The sequence below is a fragment of the Saimiri boliviensis genome, chromosome 8 (genome assembly GCF_048565385.1).
Source record: "Saimiri boliviensis isolate mSaiBol1 chromosome 8, mSaiBol1.pri, whole genome shotgun sequence".
In the NCBI taxonomy this organism is placed as follows: domain Eukaryota; kingdom Metazoa; phylum Chordata; class Mammalia; order Primates; family Cebidae; genus Saimiri; species Saimiri boliviensis.
Window position 1 is genome coordinate 25197153 of NC_133456.1, and position 23896 is coordinate 25221048.

At 49.6% G+C, this 23896-nt stretch overlaps 1 protein-coding gene across 3 annotated transcripts in view; it reads right to left on the reverse strand.

Annotated features, from left to right (window-relative positions):
* CHCHD6 (coiled-coil-helix-coiled-coil-helix domain containing 6) overlaps positions 1–23896 on the reverse strand; it is a 241832-nt gene that overhangs the window by 42197 nt on the left and 175739 nt on the right. The gene's annotated exons all lie outside the window — the stretch shown is intronic.

The window sequence follows — 23896 nt, forward strand, 5'->3', positions numbered from 1 at the left end:
AGGTCACACAGCAATGGGGCAGTGTCAGGACTACAACCCAGGTATCTGGACTCCCAGTCTGGGACACACTCTGCTGCCTATCCCAATCACCCTGCTCATCAGAACAGCAACCATCTGTCCAGAGTGTTATGGGGAGCATCCGCAGGCACACACTGAATTTGTCCTGAGATTACCAGGTACATGTGTGCCTACAGACCCGGGTTTGTGGAGGGAAAGCCCAGGCCTGGGAGCAAAACACAGCTGGGTCTAAGCCCTGGTACCACCACTGTGTGGCTTTGGGTAGGTTACGGAACTTTGCTGTGGCTCAGAGGTGAGCTGCTCCAGGCCACAAAGGCCCAGGCCCACATCCTCCTTTCTCTGTGAAGCTCCAATACCTTCGCATGTTCCGAGGGGAGACTGGCATTAACGCATCTGCTAGCCGCCTCCTACTGTGCTCACGTGGGAGAGTGGTGAAGCCCACACATGGATATGTAGGCAACAGGGAGAAGGCCAGCCTTGGGCTGACTCACGCAGAAAGCAGTTTCGGAAATGAAACAACCTGAGGTGGTACAGGGCCTGTGGTCGGACCTCCCCAGTGTAGGTGAGGAAGGCACAGCAGATGTCACGTGGAGTTGGCTTGAGGTCAGACGCTTTGCAGACCCAACCACATCTACTCCTCAAAACCTCACACAGACACTTTGGGAGGCCGAGGTAGGTGGATCACCTGAGGTCAGGAGTTCAAGACCAGTCTGGCCAACATGATGAAACCCCGTCCTTACTAAAAATACAAAAAAAAAAAAAAAAAAAAAATTAGCTGGGGGTGGTGGCGGGCACCTATAATCCCATCTACTTGCGAGGCTGAGGCATGAGAATCACTTGAATCCAGGAGGCGGAGGTTGCTGTGAGCCAAGATCATGCCACTGCACTTCAGCCTGGGTGACATGAGCGAAACTCAGTCTCCAAAAAAAGAAAAAAAGTCTCATATGGGCAGCGTGATTATCCCCATTCTACAGATGAGCAAACAGGAGCTTCAGGCCTCAGGTACCTTCTGCAGGCACAGATCAGTCAGCCCCTGAAACAAGCTTGCATGGCAGTGAAGGGACTGTGAAGCCACAGAGCTGCACTGTCTCACACATTTGCAGGCAGTCCAGTATTCACCAGCACTGCTTGTCCCGGGCGATGGGGTAGGGACAGAGACATAACAACTTCAGGCCTCCCTCCCACTCCATGCAGACAGCCTTATGCCACAGCCTGGGTGGGGATTGTTTAGCTCAGTCTGAAGCTCCCCTTCATGAGACCTCACCAGGAGATGCCATGGACCACAGACCCACATTTAGCTCTCTCTGCGTGCTAGGCACACAGCTAGCCTGGCTGAAGCTGGACGGACGTGAAGAAGTGAGAGGTGCACAGAGGCAGAGCCACCCAAGGAAAGCATTTCCTGTGCACCATGGACCCCTCGGCCTTCTGCAGGGAAGGTAACTGAGGCAGGGATAGAGCCCTGCCTCTAAGGCCACAGGGCATGGGAGACAGGTCCAGATGGAATCCAGATGGAAGCCCCCTGCTCCAGTCTCACCCCAAGGACTCACCTGCTGCACCGTGGCCTCAGAGAAGTGCTGACTGGGAGGCAAATATGGAAGGTGAGCCCCTGGGGAAGAGCTCCTGCTCATATGATGAGGAAGATCCACCAGGTGCTGGCATTCTGCCCTGGGCTGGGCTGGGGGAGTCGGGGAGGCCTGGGGGCCACTTCTGGGCCTTTTACCCTCCACTGCCCAGTGAGCTTAGGCAAGTCACGTCACCGCTCCTCACCTCTGAACCAAGGAGGTAACGAATGCCTGCCTCTACGGCTACCAGGAATGCCAGCTGGGAAATGCCAATCCTCCCGGCATACAGCAGGCACAAAGTAAACACAGGTTTTCCTTCCACCACAGCTAGCCGCTGCCAAAATGCCCTGCAAGAGCGCTCCAGCGATCTCTCTAGAGCCCTCACATTCAAATGGGAGATGATGTCTTTGCCTCAACCAGTCCAATATTCACCAGCACTGCCTGTCCTGGGCGAGGGGGTAGGGACAGAGACATAACAACTTTGGGCCTCCCTCCCACTCCATGCAGACGCCCTTCCGCAACAGCCTGGGTGGGGATTGTTTAGCTCCGTCTGAAGCTCCCCTTCATGAGACCTCATGAGGAGATGGCAGGCACCACAGACCCACATTTTGATTTTTGCTTTGGCATATGCTGGCAGTGTTCTTTGGGTAAGTTACTTCTCTTAACAGCAACACAGGGTATCACTCAGCTTGCAGGTGGTGCATAGTAAGCCTGGCACACAGCACCCGCCTCAGCCCACCACAGCCACTGAATTTTCCAAAGCTAAAATGTGCCTCATCCTAAGCCCCACCCCCCCATTCATCCTAGCCTACTTCCTTTCCCACAAAACAACCTCATGGCTCAGACCTTCTCTTTGAGTCAAACCCCTCTTCCTGTGCCACAGGGCTCCTGAGTGTCAGGTCACTGTCCTGCAGGCCCAGGCACCTGTTGCTGACCCTCTCAGAGCGCACATCCTTGGCCTGGGCCCAGCCTGCTGTGGGCTTCAGGAGACACTCAGAGCCTGTGCTCAAGATGCCATACTGCCTGGAACAGCCTGGCCCTGGTGAATTTGGATAGCACTTGGGTTTGATTGCAAGCTCACTTTGAACATGTGGTCAACTTGATTTGTCACAGGAAGTACCCACAGGCCAAGAAGTGGCGGTGATTACCCCGCTGCAGCTTCCTCTATTGTTTCTCAGAATGACTCAGAGAAATTCCCCGTCCTGTCCTGTCTTGACCCGCCTACCCACCTCATCTAATCTGCCTGAGCAGACCTACAAGGACGGATGTCCTCACAACCGCAGCTCCCTTGGCACTCAAAGGTCTCTGGTCCACAACTTGGAGTACTGAGCCGACTTCCTGTGTTCACAAAGCTGCTCATCCACCAGGCCTTTCCAAGGCTGCTGGAGTGGAAACAGACTCCCTCTTCTGGGAAGGGCAGGGTACTCTGTTGGACTCTCAGCCAATCACCAGGTCAGGGCTTCTAGAAGGATCTGGCACTACCAACGTGCATACTGAGAACCCACCAAGTACCAGAGGGTTCTGAGACAAGTGCGGCTTGCTCCCTGGCCTCGGGGAGCTCTGAGATGATGGCATCATGATTATAAAGGGACACAGCCAGTCATCCCAGGTGCTATGGGGCACAGGTTATGTGTGAAAGGATAGCCTGGCAGAAACCATGGGTCAGACTGACTTTCTGGGAGCCAATACCTGAACTGAGGTTTAATCATTTTTATCTACACTAAACAATGTTTCTGAAAAATACTTACATATGGTTTTAAAAAACAAAAGTGGAATGCATGGAGGTTGTGCGGTGAACAGTGAGCCTCTGGGCTGGCCTGGACTCAGCCTGTCCCTACTCCTCTGTGTACCCCATCCCATGGGCGAGGTGCTGTGCGTGCATGGGCACATGTGTGAGTAAGCACACACGTGTGCCCCACTTGTTCCTGACACTCACTGGATAGAAGCAGACATAATGTGCCACACCTCATCTTTCCGCTGATCCTCAGAGACCTCACCCACTCTTCCGGCTGACCAGCACTCAGTAGTAGGGATGAATACTCTGTAGTGTCATCCCTTGAGTATCACTCACGAGGCTCCCCATCCTTGTACAGAGGTCGTTCCTAGTCTTCTACTACTATAAACAACGCTAAGAGGAATATCTTGGTATCTAGAACCTTGTGCATATCTGCAGGGAACATTCTAGAAGTCAAATTCTTGGGTCAAAGGGTGTTTCCATTTTAATGAATTTTAAAGGATGAGCAGAAATGAGCCAAATGAGAGGGAGGTCTCCTGAACACAGGCAGTAGTGCGAGGAGCCTGGGGGCTGCCGCAGGGCTGTGCATGGGGCAAGAGATGCCACTACTGTTGCAGAGGCATGGGGCAACATCCGGGAGGAGACGTGGATGATGCCAGCTGCAGGCTCAAAAGCTTGGACTGTATCCCATGGGCAATGAGGGTGGAGAAGGCTTTCCTTTTTCAGCAAGGGAGTGGCAGGGAATATTTGCGTGGTTTTGTTTTGAGGCAGGGCCTCACTCCTGGCTGGAGTGCAGTGGTGTGATTGCAGCTCACGCTAAGCTCGACCTCCAGACTCAAGCCATCCTTTCACCTCAGAGCCACCCGAGTAGCTGAGACCACAGGCATGTGCCACACTGCCCAGCTAATTTTTCTATTTTTTTGTAGAGAGGGGGTTTAGCCGTGTTGGCCAGGCTGATCTCGAACTCCTGGGCTCAAGCGATCCACCTGCCTTGGCCTCCCAATTTGTTGGGATTACAGGTATGAGCCACCATGCCCAGCTGATTTTTTGTTTGTTTGTTTTTATTTTTTGTTTGTTTGTTTGCTTGTTTTGAGACGGAGTTTCGCTCTTGTTGCCCAGGCTGGAGTGCAATGGTGTGATCTCGGCTCACTGCAACCTCCGCCTCCTGTGTTCAAGCAATTCTCCTGCCTCAGCCTCCCGAGCAGCTAGGACTATAGGCACTCGCCACCATGCCCAGCTAATTTTTGTATTTTTTGTAGAGACGGGGTTTCACCATGTTGACCAGGATGGTCTCGATCTCTTGACCTCATGATCCACCCGCCTCGGCCTCCCAAAGTGCTGGGATTATAGGCGTGAGCCACCACGCCTGGCCCTGATTTGTGTTTTTAAAAGATCATTCTGGCAGCTGTCTGTATGATATCGTCCAGCTCTCCCCGGCTAGGCCGTTGGTTTTTGAGAGCTCCTGGTACCCTGCAGCACAGTGCCTGGGAAGGCAGCATGGCTGTGCCTGTAAAGGAGGCCTGCCGCCCACCGAGGAGACACTGGGAAACCTCTCTGAAGTGCACTGCACTGAATTCTCACACATTAATTGGCACCCAATGACCAGGGACTATCATTTCTGGACGATTTTCTTTCCCATTGGACTCCTCAGTTTCCCAAATTTGCAGTCTTTTCCTCTGCCCTGTAAACAGCTGCCCTTCCTCCTCCTTCAGCCACCCCACATGTACATCTGAAAGCAGGAGGCCTGACCTCCATTAATTAAATCTGCCATTAAAAATTAAATAACGTGAGTAAGAAGGTGTGAGTGTTATCTCCATGGGTTTCAAAAGTCACAGTGTTTCTTCAATTACTTCCCAAGCAGTTTTCATATTTCATACTGTCTGATTTCTCCAAGGGCCTGGATCTGTGAGATCAAAAGCGAGGGTGAGGGTGAGGGAAGCATGGTGAGGAAGCTGGGGAGGGGAAGATGGCAAAATATGTCTGAGCAGAAGAGATCGCCTGGTAGCCGCTGCTCCAAAGCCAGAGGTCTGAGGTGAACCCCTGTAAGTATAGAGCAGCGTAGGACCAGTGCACTAAGGCGTGTGCAATCACGGATGGAAAGACAGTCTAATCTGTGGACTTTGGAGAGAGAAACTTCTGGACTGGAGCCCTGAGACATCCTCCACCCAGCCCCCGGGTTAAGAGCAGTCATTCACAGCCTACGGTGTGCACAGGCTGTGCTGGGTGCCACGGGAGAGAAGGAGCCTAAGAGGGTCACAGCACTTAAGGATTTACATCTAATAGCAAAGAAAGAACCAAGGCCTCAGGAGTATTCCAAGAACAGAGAGGAAGCACGGGGCAGCGGCGACATGTGCGCGCCGTGCTCAGACCGCCTGTGCAGGGTCAGGACCCATGTCTTTTGGGTGGGTAGCCACAGGCAAGGGTCAAGACCTCGGGGTCTGTTTCTTCAACTTCTTATCTGTAAAATGACAATGAGAGAACTTCCTGTCTGCAGTTTGGTGGGAATCAAATGATAATACATTTAAGTGCTTAGAACAGTGCCTTGGGCAGAGTAAATATTCAATACATGTTTTAATAATTAAACATCTCCTACCCAAATGCATAAAAACCAGCCAAGTATACTACATATTTGGAAGAGACATCTGAGAGTCTCGGAAGAGTGGGGTCTCCCAGGGGTTGTAAACTCCACACAGATAGGGACTTCAGCTTGTTTTGTTCTCTGACCTATCCCCAGAGCCTGTAACAGTGCCCGGCAGACAGGAGGCTCTTAATATAAAGTTGAAATGGAAATAGGGGTCAGAACCACTAGAGTAGATCTGAAAAGATGATCCAACTTGAGAATATCTGAAAAGATAATCAGGACCTAGTCATTTACAGAGCCAATCAGGAAAGGCTGCTGATTCCCACTACTCCCACTCTGTACCAGGCCCTGCTCTAGGGGAGCCAACAGGCTAGTGTGGAAGCCAGCTGGGGGTAGCACAGAATATGACCAAAGCACAGAGGAGGCCAAGGGTGGGGCCGGGAGGGGTTGGAGGGAGTGAGAATCAGGAACCTGGATCCTTTCCCATGAACTGAGAACATTTCTCCAAATGCTTTGGGAGAAAGCAGGAGCCAACAGCCACTGACTGTGCTCCGTGCCCACCAGCAATGTATTCAAAACTCCAATCAAACAGGGATATGTCCACTCACAAGGTGCAACAGTCCTCCTCAGGCTAGGCGCTGAAGCAGAGTCTTTCCAACAGGTCAATTTCTGGCAAGCTGAAAGCAGTATTTCAAGGTAAGAATTACTGCTCCTTAGAGAGATGAAGAAACCAAGGTTCAGCAAGGCAAGCGTACTACTCTGGGAGTCGAAACTTCAAGCTAAACAGCAGGATCTGAGGACAGGGCTGGTGGCTTTCCACACAGTGTCAAGCCTTCCATTCTACCCAGCTGTCCCTTGGGAAGAAAGATAACAAACCAAAGGCCATACAGATGACAGTACACGGTTCCATGTAGAAAAATGTGCAACTCAGGATCCTGCTGCCCAGGACAGAGGAGAGATTCCCAGCAAAATTAGTGCAGGCTGGAAAAGGGCCAAGGACTGACGATGCAAGCAAATCCCAGAAATCTGAGAGGAACAGATTGAAGACAGAAGAGCCCTATGCCAAGATGCTATCAACATGGCCAAATGCTGGTCATCTGGGGAGATTTGGAACTCACCAGCCTAATTATCCAAAGCTTCTCAAAATTCACAGGAACATTATATTTTAAGGGAAGTGAAGAAAATTAACATATTCAGGATTTGGAGAAAGAGTTTCTGATGTGAAAATGGTAAAAACCACAAATGAGTGAGAAATGAACACAAGTCTTTTTAAAAAGGTCCAAATAATCAATATAAAACATGAAAAGCTCAGGACATGCAGTCAGCTACACAGTCAATGAATGAATGAATGAATGAATGAGAATTTTAATTCTGTTAAGTGGCTGCACATCTGGTTCTTGGCAAACTCACTAGTTGGCTATGCCCTACTGTGATGTCATCTGGAGAGGGAGACCGCTCTTTCCTGACTTGCTCTTTACTTACCCAAAACAAGCGTGCACAGACCACAATCTACCTGAGATTGTGATCCTCCCAAGTCTCACAACACAGGCTTCTACATTTTTCTACTCTTCCAACATTCCTCATACCTGACTTCAGCTCCTGTCCCTGCTGTGGCCTCCTGGCTTAGCCCCTTCCTAGCTTCCTATTTAGCTCTTTCTGAACTTTGCTTCCTTTCTATTCAGTGTGGACCCCAGTTTCAGTAGCTCCCATCGCAACCCACTCAGACCCCAGTTCCTACTTCCAAGGGCAATGACTCCGACTGCCCTGTCAAGATCCCAAGCCACCGTCCTCTCCAACTATCCAAACTGCCCACCTTCTCTGCCCCAGGTGGAGGAGACCCTGAAAAGATTCAAAGATCTGCCCTGACTAGAGTCAATGCAAAATCAGTTCAGCTGAACCTTTCATGCAACTTACAATTCCGAGACTCTAGGTTGGAGTCTTTTTCCATTCCCCTTCTTAGCTATCTCAACCTTTACCTGTTACCCTGGCCCGGAATTCCTGCTGTCAGATCACCGTGTTTCCACCTGAGAGAAAACAGCAGCGGTTGCTGGGCATACATACCCCCAGCACTTTCCACCAGGGCCAGGCATGCCTCTGCCCACACCCATGGCCCCTGCACCCTCAGAAGAGATGGCCACCAGCCCTCTGGAGTCTTTGTTCCAGCATCTATTGTGACATGGATGATGATTCCCCTTCCCTGAACTTGCTTCTTCATTGGTCCAGGGAGAAAAACACCTACCTAGCTTTCATGGGTGCTGGGGATCCAATGAATAATGAACACAGACAGGCTGAGTGCAGCAGGAACCAAGAGAGGTGAAGTCTTTGCCTTCAAGAGCTAACACTCTGGATATGAAGGGGAAAAAAAACAAGATGTGGATATTGTTTTAAATGATTGGTTAGGGAAGGCTCCCCTCTTCCCCTCCCCAGGCTAACACTGGGCAGAAGTCTGAATGAGGTGAACGAGAGAAGTAAGTAAAGGTCTGGGGTGAGACTATGCCCGGCATGAAGCAGCAAGATGAGCACGGTCAGAAGGTGTGGGAGGGCGTGAAGCACAGATGCAGGGAGGGCCAGCAGGGTTGGGCCTCACACCACAGAGCCTGTTTCAGAGTTGGTGGGGAGCCACTGGAGGGCTTAATCAGGGAAAGGACCCCATCTGATGTCCATTCTGGAAGGACTGCTGGCTGCTGTGTAATGGTGTCAACTGGGAAGAAAGAGTGGAAGCAGCTGTCAGCCTGGAGGCCTGGAGGCTGCTGCAGTGGCCCAGAGACATGGGTCATTCGCTGAGGGAGTGTGGAACACTGTCTCCACCAGCGGCAGTTCCGAATGAGACAACACCATAGACTGGGACCCACTGAGCTTGAAAGGTAGAGGAGACAATGGGTGGGGAAGTCAAGACAGCAGCTGGAGTGTGAGTGAGGTACTAAGGAATGACTGGAGTCTAAGACACAGATATGATGGTGTCTATGCAGCCTTCCATTCTGGAAGCCTCGGCCCTCCTCAGAACTGTGCTCCATCAATGATCTGATCCCATTCACATTTCCTCTTTCCCTCTGCCAGTTATTCTGCTTCCAGAACTCTCCGATTACATTCCATTGTCTCTTGATTCTCGCATCACGTCCTTGCTTCCTGCAGTTCTTGAAGTGGTGAACACCACTAGCTGTCCAGCTCCTGGAGGGCTACCTGTCATTCACCATTGCTTCCTATCCCGTGGGTCCCTATCTCAGGCTGCAACTAAATTCAGAGAACCCTATCTCCTGCTTGTCACCTGAATCCTTCCCTTTCTGTTTACTGTCACTGCTTTCAATCAGTCTTTATTATCTTATGAGTGGACGAACACAAGGACACCTATCACACACCATCCATCCTGGCCACCCTACTGCTATGTCCAGGCCCGCGGCTATAGGGACAACCCTCCTCTACAGCTCACAGCTGAGAACGTGCAGTTGGCCCTGCCTGTAGGATGGCATCCATGACGCCCCTTGTGAGATCTGGCCCTCTCTAGTAAGCAATCTTGGCACTGTCCCAGCAGGCGCTGCACTTCCCCTGCAACACCTTGCTGTTTCTAAGCCTCCGTTATATTCTAGATGCCCCTTCCTCTGCTAATTCTTCCCCATCTACCTGAGAAACTCCTGTTCAAGCTTTGAGACCCAACAACAAGGTCATCTCTGCTGAATAATGCCATTCCTCTCCTAGGCAAAACTAATCATTCTCTTCCCAGTATGCTATACAAAGACACTTTTCAGCGGCATTTCCCACTGTGCACTGCAATCATCTGCTGGCATGCCTGTCTCCCTGGCTTAGACTGGGACCTGCTTGGGCTCAGAGTCATTTCTTTGCCTTGATCACTTAATGCTTGGCCGACGCCGGGTCTGAGAGATGCCTGCTTGAAGTACGAATGAAGGCGCTATTTCTCAGCTCATTCTGGATGTGACACATTCCAGACTGCTCTGCCCTCATCACCTCTAGCTTAAGGTAGTCAAGTCCACTGCTCCTGCCCATGGCCTAGTCTCCTGGAAGCAGCAGAAGTGATAAAAGCCCGTGCCTCATCACCTTGCATCCTAGCTCAAGCCCCTTCCCTCATCCTCCAGGGCACCCCACCCTTCCCCTTCTAGGCACCTCTCATTCTAGGACATCTATTCCATGTCCTGTTTCTTAACACAGCTGGCTGGCTGCCATTTAAACCTTGCTATAGTGTGAACTGCTAATTAGAGTGTTAGTGACAGTGGCTTTAGGTGAGACCCTCCCAGAAGTACTTGGCATTTGTGAGAAAGCAGAGAAAAGATCCCACTACGTCATTCTCTCTCGGTGCCATGACGCGGAGTCTGAGGCATAGAGCCGCATGTTCTAGACCACACATCTTCTTCGTCTGTGGCTGAGTCTATCACTTCAGTCACTACTGGGGTGTGTGTATCCTGCTGCTGTATGCAGTTGTATGTATATGCATACATATACACATACACACACACACACACACACACACACACACACACAGACTTTGCAAAGAGTAAAGCAACAGATAAGCGTAAAGCTGTGTTCATCAGCAATAGCTGCACAGGCTTTTTAACAATGTGATTCGCAGTGAATACTAAACATCAGCTATTGGGCTTTGGGGGAGTACTGAGCGTCATCCCAGAGCTCTTTCTCACTTAAGAGTGGCCAAGACAGGTGTTTGGGTGGGAATGATCCACCTCTTTTGTGGACGTCAGCAGGGGAGTCCCAGAGGAGACACGCACAAGGGGCTTTAGCCTACAGTTTTCTGGAAAGGGCACACACAGGAATTTTTGAAGACTACGGGGCTAGCCAAATGTACCCAGTGATTTGTAAGAGAAGGGGCCAAGCAGGGGTGAGAAGCAGCTCTGTGGCACTGTCCCTGTAGGAGACAGTATGAGGGAAGGGTTCTGTTTTAGAAGAAGACACCAGAAAAACAGTGTTCAGATGAATGGGATTATTCAAGAGAAACTTCATGGAAGAAATGCCTGATGAACACTTAAAAGCAAAAGATCATTTAAAGTGATGTGTAAAAAACAATTTTTTAAAATATGCTATGGTATGTGAAAGGTAAATTTCACCCTACCTAGACCCAGGGATGCAGATAAGGATGGGATCCCCTGGAGCCAGCCTGAGGCCAGGGAGAGGGTGTTAAGGTACAAAGGAAGGCAGAGAGCTTCAATGGCTGCAAAGTACAGAAAAGCATTTAACCTAGATGGACAGAAGCCATGTGAGGGCAGACAAGCAGGGAATTCCACAGCGTGCTTGGAGTAAACAGGATCGACAAGGAAATCTACTGCCGTAATCACTCCACTGGCAGGGTGTGGGAGAAGGCAGGGCCGTCCAGCTGAGTGGTACCACTATCTGCACAAAGGCTGGGCAGCCAGCCACACCTTGGTGCTGCTGGGTAGTTGGTTTTTACATTTACAAAAACATATTTGACTAAATGAATATCTAAAGAGTTTGAAAATAGAATGCACAGCACAACAGAAAATTTTTTAAAAGCCAAGGGACATTAATTTTAAATTCCAGTTCTGCTACTTACTGGTGATCTGACCCCTGAATAAGATTATACAGGTGTGGATTGCTATGATTCTCTGCAACAGAGTAGAAGAGTAAACAATCCAAGGACAACCCCAAAGCTGGGAAATCCAAGGTTGGGAGGGAATTTCAGAGTTAAGGGACAACGTTATACCCCAATGACCCAGTGAGACTGCTCAGACTGAGGGCGGGGGTGGTTCTCTGCATCAGATCTACAGACACGGTGCATTTGGGCCCAGGAGGTATTAACAGATGCTTCTGCTCTTTGTGCTGATCCTAGAGTTCTGCTTCCAGGTGGACTGCAGAGGGAAGGCTGAACAAGGCACTGCACTCAGCATTTCTCAGTGTTGGAGATGCTCAGCTCTCCTGACAGCGGCCAGCCACACTCCTGAGAGCAGGCCCCAGTTCCCCTCAGAATACTCCTAGGAGATGGCCCACCCCCAGGTGGACTGCTGACTTTATCTCTACCTGCTCAGCCTTCAGCAGTATGGCAGTGTACGGCGGCCTAGCTACTCAAAGGTGGCTTCTGTGACAGCAGCACCAACATGGTCGGGGAGCTTGTTGGAAATGGAGAATCTCTCAGACCCTGCTCCACACCTGCTCTTTACAAACCCTCAGGTGGTCTACATGTCCAGGCAGCATGGGTGTGCAGCAGGGAGGCCCCTAGGAGTCCTGTCTCCAAGCACAAATTGATTTTTAACAACTGAATGCCCTTGGTTGGGTCTTGCTCTCCTCTTCCTAACAGTCCTTCAACCCTTCATAAATCTGCAGTTCCCGCTGGGCTCTGGAAGGCAGCCGTGCTGTGGTCCTCTGCTCTAGGCCAGTGGTTCCCCAGCCCTGGCAGTGCACTGGCAATACTTGAGCCACTGTTACACGTTCTGCCTGAGCCCACCCCATACCTCAGAGACTCTGATTATTGGTCTAGGGTGGGCCCTCGGCATCAGTATTTTACAGAAGCTCCCCCAAGGGATTCTAATGTGCAGCTCATGTTGAGAATCACTGTTGTAAGGTCAGGGAACCTGAGCTGAAGACCTGAGTTTAAATCCCAGGTTCTTCACTCACTAGTTTTATGCCTTAGGACAAATTACTTAACCTGCCTGTTCTTGTTTCCTCATCTAACAAATGAGGGCAGCTATCTCTTAGGTCTGGTCCCTCCCTCGGAGGAATGTTAAAGGATCAGACAATGCAGGGGGAAAGCTGAATACAATGCCGGGCAGTGCAACAAGCACTCAGTGAGTGACGGGGACTACTGGTACCACTTTCACTCGTGTGGTAACACAGGAGAACTGAGACCCTCTAGTTACCATGATGCTGTTGAGTCTTCCCTTATTAGTACCACCCTTCCTCGCATAGCATAATTTCAGATGTTTCCCAAATCCTGCTTGCACTCTTTGAAAAGAGCCTCAACTGATCTATGTTTCAGAATGAAATATAAGTCTAAGATGTAGTCTGAGTAGGAAGCCTCTTCTCTCATACAGATTATACATTCAGAGACACAGTCTTAGACTGCATCAGGATGGTTCCATTTGAGTCAATTTCTGTTGGTGGCCTCTTCAGCATCCATTCCTTTTCTCCCTATCGGACAGCTCCCACTTCCCATGGGGAGTCCGTGTACTTCCAGGGAAGTGGCCGACAACTCCAGACCCACAGGTGGCAGGATTTGACTCAGGTCAGGCCAACTCGTGCATTTCAGTGCCCTGGTCACAGGACTGAGTAACCTAAGGCGATCCAGTCAGGATGAATGGAACTTAGGACAACTGCTGGGCATTCTGAGACACAGACAACGTCTCCGGTCAGAGGAGGGGAAAACAGAGAGTCAGAGAAATGAGCAACTTACGGGTAAAGCCACCCATGTAGGCTGCTCCACCCTGGGTCTCCTGTTACATGTTTCTTAGCCAATAAGTTACTTAGAGGTAGGCTTTTGCTTCTTGAAACTGACAGTATGCATCAGCACTTGCCCCTGTGAAGCTGGTTTAGCTCCTGCTCTGTGCCAAGTGCTGTGCTGGTGATATGGCAATTTGGATCTGTGTCCCTGCCAAATCTCATGTTGAAATGTAATCCCCAGTGTTGGAGGTGTGGCCTGGGGGGGCGGTGTTTGCATCATGAGGGTGGGGATGTAAATGGCTTAGTGCCATCCCCTTGGTGATGAGTGAGGTCCAGGCAAGATCCAGTTGTTTAAAAGTGTGTCACACCTCCCCTCCCTCTCTTTTGCTCCTGCTCTAGCCATGTGAGATGCCTGCTCCCCACTTGCCTTCTGCCATGACTGGAAGCTTCCTAAGGTATTTCCAGAAACAGATGCTAGCACTGTGCTTCCCGTACAGCTTGCAGAGCCATGAGCCAATTTAACCTCTTTTCTTTATAAATTACCCAGCCTCAGGTATTTCTTTACAGAAATGGGCCATTTTGTGGGAATGGCCTAACAGAGAAAGCTGAGTGACTTACAAACAGTATCTCCTTCGATTCTCACAACACCGGAAAGGTAGGTGTCACCCCACTTTATAGACAATACACACCAGGCTCATAAAAGTCAACTGACCTGCCCAGGACATAGAGGTAGGAAGTGAAAAGGCTAGGATTAAGGCTAACTCCGTATTACACTGAGCTTAATGTCAAGGAAAACTGCCAAGGTCTTTTCCATTCACATTGCTACACACTATGTGTACAGTGAGTTTTCTGGGACACAGCAAAAAAGCCCAATCTTTTTTCGCAGAAAATTTAACATACATACAATTTAACAAATAAGATCTGGTGAGATCTTGGGAGACTGACTTATCACCGTGACCATCAGGACACTGCTGTTTGTAGGTAACAGACATCGAGAATCAAAGTGGTCTGATCAGCTCAAGGGAATTATTGGCTCTCACAACTTCAACATCCAGTGGTGCCGTACACATCAAGTGTCTAGACGAGGTCACCACAAATCTGGTGATTTCCATCTTCCGGCTCTGCCTTCTTCGGGTCAGCTTCAGGCTAAATGTGGTTTTCCTCTTGGCTGCACTGCTGAGGGCTGCAGCAGGAAGACAAAACGTCCTTTCCGATGCAGGGCACGCTCAAGACCAGGAAAGGTGAATGGATAAAACCAAAAAAGAGCTGCACTCTCTGAAGCCCAAGGGATTATTTCTCCCAGGTCCCCAAACTTCTCGTCTGTCTCCTGAGTGGGCTGTGTCATCTAAAGCAAACACAAGAGACAGGAGGATGGGGTACGTACATCGACATCAGTGATGTGGAGAACACATGAGAACTGGCACTGGGTTCACCTCACTCAGAAACGCATGGGCTATATGAACAGAAAAGGAAGTTTCCGAACAAAAGTCCAGATACTGACACTGAAGAAAGGAAAATGGATTCCAGGTATCCCAATACTACAAATGTCTCTGATGGTTATTCAACACATTGACCATCCATCCAAGCTTTGGAAAATTCGCAAATTTGATGAGTAGGTTTCTTTATCTTTATTTAAATTATAATAAAAAACAATGACCAGGATAGGAATAAGGAAAACTCTGTGGGTTAATATTGATGTGTTTCCTAGCGTTTTTCCAATATGGTAATTAAACCTATCACACAAGCAGAACATCTCAACATTTAGCCACCTGACCCAGAACAACATAATCAGATCTCACCAAACACTGCACAGAAAGGTAGCTATAGTAAACCCAAGCTATGCAGGCTACTCTTTCAGATGTCACTGAAGAAAACATTGTTAGCCCGAAACCCTCAGAGTCAGTGGTGGCACCCAGACCCTTACTTACCTCTAAGTCTAACCGCCTGCAGGATCCAAATGCCCCACAGATCCTCAACACGTGTACATTTGATGTACTACTTTCCATCTTACCAGTTTCCTCCTTTTAATATTTACTGATGTAATATTCACATATCACAAATTTAACCATTTTAAAGTGAATATTTCAGTGGCATTTAATAAATTCATGGCCAGGTGTGGTGGCTCACACCTGTAATCCCAGCACTTTGGCAGGCCGAGGTCGGTGGGAGGGAGTCACCGCAGAATATAACAATTAGCCAGGCATGGTGGCAGGTGCCTGTAATCTCAGCTACTTGGGAGGCTGAGGCTGGAGCATCACTTGAACCTGAGATGCAGAGGTTGCAGTGAGCCAAGATTGTGCCATTTGCACTTCAGCCTCAGCAACAAGAGCAAAACTCCACCTCAATAAAATAAAATAAACACATAAATTCACAATGCTGCACACACAACCAATGCCTCTATCCAGTTAAAAAATATCTTTATCATTCCAAAGCAAAACTCCTTATCTCTCTGTTTCTCGCTCCAGTCCCCATGTCTCCTCTGTGCCCCAGATGGCCAGATGTGTGCCCAGCACCGCACCAGGCACAACTCGGGTGCTCAGTAAATAAGTAACCATGTCTATTCCTGGTGACTTCCCAGCTGCAGAATAAAGAGGAGCCCAGAGGGGCAAGCAAATAGCAAAATAAAACAAACTTTCCCATGTTTTAATGTTCAGTTTTACTGGGGAAGAGCAGTGGGACCTCATTCCCAGCCTGACTTGAGAAGGACAGTCCAGGGCATCCAAGCCCGGCTGGTGGCAGGGTGCTGATCTTGCACTAGGTCCTGTGAACCTGAGGGGCCTCACCCACAGCTGCCCAAGCCTGTGAAAACTCTAACAGCAAAGGAGCCCACTGTCAATGAGCAGAGCACAGTACCCGCGAAATAGGCTTCTCCGGGGGCCTCTCCTCACACCAGAGTGGTCGTCATGGAGACCCCATGCCACAGTTTCCATGTTCCCCACTTCACAGGAAGAGACCGAGGCTGAAAGACTCATCTAGGGCTGTAATCCCACTTGGTAGAAAACCTAGGACTGTCCACACACAGAGGGCTCCTACGCTGGGGTATACATGCCCATAAGGTGCCAGGCAGCTGGAGGGAAGGGACAGAGAAGGGAATAGCATTCCAGGTAGAGCAAATGGCAAGTTAAAGACCCTGGGGGAACAAACTGAAAAAAGGTCAGAATGGCTAGAGGTTCTTAGTGCCACTGCAAGTGATCTCATTAAATCCTATCAGCCAGAGAAGGCTGGGAACATCGTCTCCTTTTTATAGCTGAGAAAACAGATTCAGAGAGATGAAGAATGTTGTTCAAGGTCACAGAGCCAGTAAGTAGTGAAGAAAGATTTAAACACAGGCCCATCTGACTCCCCAAACCATGAACTGCCTATACCTTCTGCATCAGACAACAGAGAATAAAAAAACTCCTTCAGTAAAAAGCTAGTAAGGGACATGCACAGGATAAAATCAGATAAAAAAGTGGGTTTGCTCCGTTAATAATGTCCTAGTTAAAAGACTAACACTGTGTCTCCAGCACATTAACCCACAGCATCACCGTTATATTAATCCAAAAGAAGAAAAATCTTTCAGAGTCGTTATCTACTGATACCATGGCATGCTTGTGAAGAGAACCCTGTCCATGGTCATAGTACTTAGAGATACAAAGAGGATTAATGGCTCCTGAAATGTGGCCAGACTTGATGAATAGAGGCTAGCCCTGCTGTAGCAGTGTCTGTGGGACCCTGCGGAGTGTGCGCCAGCTGGGGGATCCCTGCCAGCACGGCTCTCTCTCCCCTAACAGCGCAGGCCACCCATCGGGACCCCACACTGACGCTCTGCCCCTCATCCCTTCCCTTCAGCTTCCATCCAATTCTCCACACCTGTTCCACATGGGGAGTCTATGCTGACATGCTCTGGCCGGTTAAAGTCTTCACTGGTAACCTGGAGCATAGCAGTAGGAGGTGTTTATTCAGACCGAAAAGATGGGACAGAGAAAATGCAGGAAAGCAGGGCCCTGGGAAAGGAGTCTCAGGAGGTGAAGGCCCACTTCCAGCACTCACCGTTTCCCTCTCCAGCCCCCACATCTCCTCTGTGCTCCAGCTGGCTGGACTGCGGCATCATGCACGAGTCCACATTCCCTTCCAGGGTCTGCTAGCCCACTCCTGCCCCTCCAGAGGTTGACATCTAGGGAAACATGTCTCATATAAGGAGACCCTGAACTCCTCACTCCAGCTGACCTGATCACAGGGTAGCAGATCCAAAGCTGGGTTGATCAGGTGTGAGAAGAGGAGGTGGGCCAAGCAGATTTCCTTTGGGAATAAACAAAGAAGTGAGTGGCCAGTTGGCAATGGAGGTAATGCAAGAGGAAGTCATTAGGGTGGATTGGGGCTGAGGTTGACCAAAGATGAAAGGAACTTGAAGAGACCAGAAAAAACACACATGGGCTATGTAGAGACTGGGCAGCTGGAAGCAAATACAGCTAAGCACAGAGCAGGCAGAGATCTGGCCAGGAGCCACCCAGGGCCCTGCCACCTGCTGGTTCTGGGCTATTGACATTTTTTTTTTTTTTTTTTTGAGACGGAGTCTTGCTCTGTCGCCAGGCTGTATTGCAGTGGCACCATCTTGGCTCACTGCAACCTCCAACTCCTGGGTTTAAGCAATTCTCCTGCCTCAGCCTCCTGAGTAGCTGGGACTACAGGCATGTGCCACCATACCCAACTAATTTTTATATTTTTAGTAGAGATGGGGTTTCGCCATGTTGGCCAGGATGGTCTTGATCTCTTGACCTTGTGATCCGCCCACCTTGGCCTCCCAAAGTGCTGGGACTACAGGTGTGAGCCACCGTGCCCGGCTGGATATGTACATCTTTAAGATAAAGTTCGTTTTCTTGAGAACACTACCCCAATCTAACTAAAGTATTTTTTGACAAAGTCCCAAAGAGCAGAGGAGAGAGAACACGTGCCCTCCAGGGTATAGGGGTTAAAGCTTGAAGTAGCCCCAGGCAAGGGAAGACAAAATTGCTTTGAAATTGCTTGTTTTATCTTGAAAAGTAACTTGACTTTTCCATGCTATTTCATAATATCAGTGTTTGCTTTAATATAAAAATAGCATCTCTCTCCTCAAAGCTTCATGTAAAACTGACATTCCAGGAAGATGTGCTCTTCCTAGGCTGTGGTTTCATATCTTCCATGCTGACAAGTGAATGGGCACTCCTGGGGGCACAAAGACCCTGGGGTGGGACTTGCTGAGCTAGAACATATCGAGGGGCCCTCCCAGCTCTCATGCACACACTGTGAGCCAGAGGCTTGGCAGTGAACAAACACCCTGTCCTTTGGTGCAGCAGAGACAAGAGGTGTCATCTCTGACCCATCTTCTGTGGGGCAAGCAGAGAGCCACACACAGCTGCTGCCCTAAGGCCCTTCAGAAGGCTTTTGCTCATGCCTATTCCTACCAACCTAAGTCACACGGCAGGACACCAGAAGGGATTGGAAGGGGTAGGGGATGGGGTCGGCAAATACAGCAAAGGAACAAGTTTGGGGCCAGCAGGAGTCACACCCTCCTGCAACAAGTTATGTCTCCATGCCTAAAAAGAACTACAAAGGGACACATACAAAATCTAGCAACTTCTAGGAAAACACTTGTTCTCTAAATAATGAGTGTTTGGCTCTGTTGCTTAAGACAGACGGCCTTTCACTGGAACTTGAACACAAATTTATACTGGCCCAAATGACATTTCCACCCAAGTATCTTACGAACTTAAATTCAGTGTGTGCAGAGAAGGCTATCACTTCCTCTCTCCAGTCCTCCCTCTTTTCTCCTGCTGCAAATAGCCAAGAATGATGGACACAGATGCTGCTGCTGATAAAATGCAGCCAGCCAGTAATGGTCATTCCTGTCTGTCACCTCAGCACCCAGACCCTCATGAAGCTCCTTCTAAATAGCTCTCAGAGGAATCCTTTCCTGCCACTAACTCAGTGTGCCCTCCGGCAAGTCACCTCACCGCTCCAAGTTCTAGCAAAATGAGGCAATTAGATCACATTGACTTGAAGGTTCCTTTCAGCTTGAAGAATCTATGATTTTAGCTATGCAACCATTAACAAGAATGAGAAAGGTTTATATATACAACAGAGAAATAACTGCAAGACATATTATTAAGATGAAAAAAAGCAAGCTGCAGAACGATATCATATGATTCCATTTGGGTAAAGTATATGTTTGAATATGCATTACAAATTTCTGAAAGGATACATAAGAAAGTGTTAATAGTGGCTCCTCTCTGGTGAGTGGGATAAAGGGTTGGCAGAAAAGAGGTGTTCAATCTTGCATTGGCTTAAATGTTTCACCACGTGCATGTGTGGCTCTTTAAATTACATGCGGAAGTGAATGGAAAGCACAGTTCATTGCACGTGTCTTTGTGCAAGGACAATCACATCTAGATCTCTCCTGCTGTCACACACACTGGAAGGACAACCGCAGTGCTGCTCCCGCTGCATCTGTATGGCCCAGTTTGTGATCCCTCCAGACTTCCCTTATGTGCCCAACACCACCCCTTCACCAGCCTCCTGCTCCGTCTGCTAGGTGCTCACACTTAGTCTGCCTCCTGCCACCACAGGCATGTGTGGACACTGGCTGAATGGTTTGTTGGGTGTCCTGCACAGTGCTGAGGGTTAAGCCCATACCGAGGAAGAAATGGGCCCTGCCCCTGAGGGGCATCTGGTCGGGAACAGAACTCTTTCCTGCCTCTTCCTGTCTTGCACATGCTGCTCCCATCCATCCTGTTGCCTGTACAACAGCATCCTGCATTCTCTGCCCCTTTCTCCCTCTGTTTAATGTCTGCATTTTGTCTTGGAAAGGCCTGAGTTCCTTCATGAGCTTCAAGTGACCTCAAGGAACAGAGAGACTGCTTCACAGAAGAGACCATGGACTTCATTTCCATAGATCCTCGTGGGCCTTCCGGAGACCCCTGGGTTACTGGCAAACACTGAGGAAGGACCAGCCCCCAAGGGACAGCATGTCAATACTTTGGGCCTTCACTGGTCAATGCCATCTCGTGTCTAAGAAAAACGCACAGCATCAAGCAAGCATGGGGACATTGGGTGTGCCACTGGGCATCTCAGGAGAAGTGTTTGAGGGTATTACCATGACACAGCTGCCTCCTAGCTGGAGGAAGGACAATCACAAAGGCAAGGAAAACACAAAAACCTAACCGGGTAACAGTCAAGCATAGCCTCCTAAACGCACCTGGCTCTTCTGGGCAGAGCCCTCTCAGCAGCACAGCCCCGGCCTAGGGCAGGGCCATCTCACAGCCCAGCTGCCTCCTCCTCTGCCAATCACCATCCCCTCTGGGGTTAGGGGCACCAGGATATCTAATGCACATCTCCCAGGAATTGGCTGCTTCTCCGACAGCTTTAAGGCACCTATTTTGGGGTGGCCTCTCTTTCAGGCCTAGGAGCAGGGCTGCACAGGACACCTAGGACAGTCAATGCAGCTTCACTCTGCTGAACGGGTCTGGCCCCACCAAGCCATGCTTTAAACTCTCTCCCCTGAGGAGGTTCAGTGTTTCTCCACAGGTAGATAGGTCTCTGCTGCCTCTAGGGGTTCCTTTCATTGGCAAGTTTCCCTATGGACTCAACCCTTGAATCTGGGGCCCTGCTATCACTGCATTGATGTCATTTTATCTTTTGTAATAAAGGGCTAGGACTCATTGGATTAATGACTTTTATCACAATTCCTGAACAAGAAATGGAAACTATTAGGCATGTTCAATGTCTGTCTTGGCCTCATTCAAGGAGGCCAGAGCACTGGAGGCAAGGCCGACAATTCCCACAGGGCTAGACAAGGTAGAAAATACGCATGAGTCACTCAGGGCTACAAGACACCTCAGTGACAGAGCGTGAGAGAAAAAACCTCCTATCCTCAGAATCCAAATAATAATATACTGTTCTATTCAAAGCCTAGAGATCACTCAATTAAAAATAAATCAATTGGCTGGGCACAGTGGTTCACCCCTGTAATCCCAGCAGTTTGGGAAACCAGCTGAGAGGGTAGACCAGTTGAGTCCAGGAGTTCAAGACCAGCCTGGTGAAATGCCCTATCTATTAAAAACACAAAAATTAGCTGGGTGTAGTGGTTGGTGCCTGTAATCCCAGCTACTTGGGAGGCTAAGGCAGGAGAATGACTGAACCCAGGAGGCGGAGGTTGCAGTGAGCCGAGACTGCGGCACTATACTCCAGCCTGGGTGACAGAGTGAGACTCCGTCTCAAAAAAAAAAAAAAAAAAAAAAAAAAAAAAAAGAATCAGCTAAAGAGACTTTCAGGAAATAAGAGCTATTTGAGAAAAGGATATCATGCCCAGTCAGCACTACTTTCGCATGAGACAGACACAATGGCAGGCAGAAGTGCCAGGCAAGGCATGGATGCGCTGTGTTACAGCAGAGGAGCTATATTTGTTTTTAGGCCTCGAATCTAAGAGAAACAGAGTATGCCAGTTCCTGAAAAGGGTAGTAGTCAGGAGTTTCTAAACTCATGTCTCACATGGAAGTGAGAGTATGGGAGAGCAGTCTGGAGAAGGGGGGTTTATACAGAGAAGGAAAGTGGCATGAATGCCATCCTCAGGGTCTTGAAAGTTGGATGTGGGCTAGGGATTGGCCTGTGTGCCTCTGGAGGCAGAAGCAGAACCATTCAGCAGGAGTTTCAGGGGTGCCCAACTCTGACGCAGCTCTAAGTTTCAGGGCTGCAGGTAAAGAAAGGAACTTCATTGTGAAATTGTGAGCACCCTATGGCAGGGAAGAAAGAGGTCAGGAGCCATTTACTGGGGAAGCTGTAGAAGAATGTTCTGGATAGAGTCGGAGGATGGGCTGGATGATGTGTATGTATTAGAAATCCTGCTGGGTTATGACATTTTCATGGCTTTTGTTTGAGGTTTGGAGTCTCTTTAAGTCATAGCGCCTCAAATGAAGAACAACCAGCTCTCATGAGAGAGACAGCAGGCTTGTAAAAGCACAGGACCCAGCGTTGGAGCCGAGCCTGCCCAGGCTGGCGCTGAGAAGGCCATAATGACATCCTATAGAGGAGGAGGAGCTGTAGTAGGCACAGAGGATCCCCCTGATGTCTTGCTCAGAGCCAAAGCTTTGGGCCTCCATGAGAAAAAACATGCAACACGTAGGCTGTGAGACTTAGTCACCGGCACCTGCCTGGGCCAAGGCCCCTGCACTGTCTGTGCCATAGGCTGCATAGGATGCTTCTCCTGGGCACTCCACCACAGTGACAAGCACAGGTGCTTCCCAAATGGTGGTGGCTTAGATTTCACTACCCCAGAACACAGGCCCAATGTCGCAGCTCTGGAACAGGGCTAGCTCCAACTCACACGCCCCTTGCCACCAGCCTTTCTCCTTGCCCCTCACACCCAGTGATTCAAGCCAGGAGCCTAAAGCTGCCCTTGATCTAGCTCTGTCTTACTTAATCCCTCAAGCCCATCAGTAGGGTGTTGTTACCCCAAACACATTTCAAAACCATATTCCCTCAACCCTGGCATTTCCGATACAGCGTACTTGGCTGCAGCACCCCACCGGTCTCCACAGTGTGCTGGTCTACTAGCTGTCTCCCTATTAGGGCATGTCCTGGGGAAGAAACAATGTCTTCTTTATTGTTAACTCTCCAGCACCCAGAGCAGTGCCTGGTAGACAGTAGCTGCACTAAAAATTCACCCCATCCCAATCCACATGCCCTCGCCCCCCGCACCCAGCCAAATATCCCACTGGACACTTCCTAAAAAGCCTCTCACATCCTTCTTCACTGAGAAATTCAGAACTATGCAGTTTCTATGCCTTCCCATCTCCATCATCCCCTCCCTGCTCTCTGGGGAACCCCAAAGTGACACTGTGCCTTGGAGGGAAGGGCCATACTCCTGAGGTGGGCTAGGTATAGAAACAGGCTGCGAACTGCTGTTCAGAAATACATCTGGAAAAATCAAGGCACTGAAGATGTTACTTATTAAGCTACACTAAAAATCACAAAATCTTACAATGTTGCTTTAGTAGGGTTCTTAGACAACAGCACAGTGGCTTTCAAACTTAGGCTAAAGAGCTATTGTTCAAGTGGACTCTCACTCAGAAGCCCTACAGCTACAGAAATGCAGGTGCTGCCGCTTTGTATATATGACAGAGCCCGGTCCCTATTCTTACCCTTAACCTTCCCCTCCTGACTCTGTCCCCCAGGAGTCTTGCAGAGTCCTGGGGCTGTGCAGGCAGAGTTCTCAGCGGGTCGGATGGAACTAACCCACTGTGCCTGTTTTTAGGTTGGACACTGCAGCCCTCTGCCAACAATCCCCCCAGCTGAAAACCAAGGGACCTTGTATGCTTGTGTCACTTAGCCTTGCGGGACCACAGCAGTCAGCACCGGCAACCAGAGCTGGCTCCAGGCCCTATCTGCTCATGAGGGACATGTGCATGCCTAGGAAGTGGCTGAGCCTCCAGCCCTTGTTCAGCTATTGATGATTTCTCCAAAATGCTGACAACTCCCGGCTTCACCTGCCTCCAGCAGGACTCCTCTCAGATGCAGGAAACCCACCCACTTTCCAGGCAGCTAGCACACGGTCCAGGAAGGCCCTGACAGTGACCTGGAACACCTTGGAGGTCACCCCAAGGTCCCTCCACCTGGTTGTCTCCACATGGGCCA